Source organism: Solea senegalensis, linkage group LG5 (genome assembly GCF_019176455.1).
Source record: "Solea senegalensis isolate Sse05_10M linkage group LG5, IFAPA_SoseM_1, whole genome shotgun sequence".
NCBI classification, from domain to species: Eukaryota; Metazoa; Chordata; class Actinopteri; order Pleuronectiformes; family Soleidae; genus Solea; species Solea senegalensis.
This window is the reverse complement of record NC_058025.1, coordinates 16,309,420-16,311,056: the sequence shown is the minus strand read 5'-3', so window position 1 is coordinate 16,311,056 and position 1,637 is coordinate 16,309,420.

Here is a 1,637-nt window from a genome sequence, read left to right as displayed (position 1 = left end):
TATGACCTTTTTGTCAAATTTTGGAAGACTGGCTAAACTATGACGTTTTGGGAACTTTTTGGACGACATGCTAAACGATGACAAATTTGACAAAAAAGTCATACTATAGTATGTCGTCCAAAATCGGTAAAACAAGTCATAGTTTAGTTTGTCGTCCAAAAAGTAACCGAAATGTCATAGTTTAGTATGTCGTCCAAAATTTGACAAAAAGGTCATAGTTTAGTATGTCATCCAAAATTTTAAAAGTCATAGTTTAGTATGTTGTCCAAAATTTGACAAAAATGTCATAGTTTAGTATGTCGTCCAAAAAGTCACCAAAATGTCATAGTTTAGTATGTCGTAATGGTCTCTTCACACCGCTTTTTTAACACTATATTTTGCATACAAATGCACTGTTAAATTAAAACTAGTCATCAAAATAAATGTCATAGTTTAGTATGTCAACTAAAATTTTAAAAAAAAGTCATAGACATTTTGTCAAATTTTGGAAGACATACTTAACTATGACATTTTTGTCAAATTTCGGACAACATACTGAACTGACTGAAGTTTCTATTACATGTTGAACGACAACTGAACTATGGCATTTTGGTGACTTCTTGAACGACATACTAAACTATGACATTTTGAACGACAACTAAACTATGACATTTTTGTCAAATTTTGGACAAAATACCAAACTATGACATTTTGGTGACTTTTTGGACGACAGACTAAGCTATGAATTTTTTGGTTTAGTATGTGGTTCAAACATTCACCAAAATGTCATGATTTAGTATGTTGTCCAAAATTTGACAAAAATGTCAGTTTAGTATGTTGTCTAAAATCGGTCAAACAAGTCATAGTATAGTATGTTGTCTAAAATCGGTCAAACAAGTCATAGTATAGTATATGTCACCAAAATGTCTTAGTTTAGTATGTCGTCCAAAATTTGACAAAAAAATCATACTATAGTATGGCGTCCAAAATCAGTCAAACAAGTCATAGTTTAGTTTGTTGTCCAAAAAGTAACCGAAATGTCATACTTTAGTATGTCAACCAAAATTTAAAAAAAAGTCATAGTTTAGTATGTTGTCCAAAATTTGTGTCACAGTTTAGTATGTCAAAAAGTCACCAAAATACATTAGAAAAAATCTCATAGTTTAGTATGTCGTCCAAAAAGTCACCAAAATGTCAAACAAGTCATAGTTTAGTATGTCGTCCAAAAAGTCACCAAAATATCCAAAAAGTCACCAAAATGTCATAGTTTAGTATGTTGTCAAAAATTTGACAAAAATGTCATAGTTTAGTATGTCGTCCAAAATTTGATTTAAAAGTCATAGTTTAGTATGTCGTCCAAAAAGTCACCAAGATGTCATAGTTTAGTATCTCGTCCAAAATCGCAACAAAGTGGCATAGTTCAGTATAAGGCGAGAGTCGAACCCACTACCTTTAAGTTGAAAGACCAGTGACTAAACCACTGAACTACCATCAACCAAGGGAACAATACGTCATGGTTTAGTATGTCGTCCAAACTTTGGCAAAAAAGTCATACTTTAGTATGTTGTGCAAAATGTGACAAAAAAGTTATAGTTAAGTATGTCGTCCAAAATTTGACAGAAAAGTCATACTATAGTATATCATCCAAAATCGGTCAA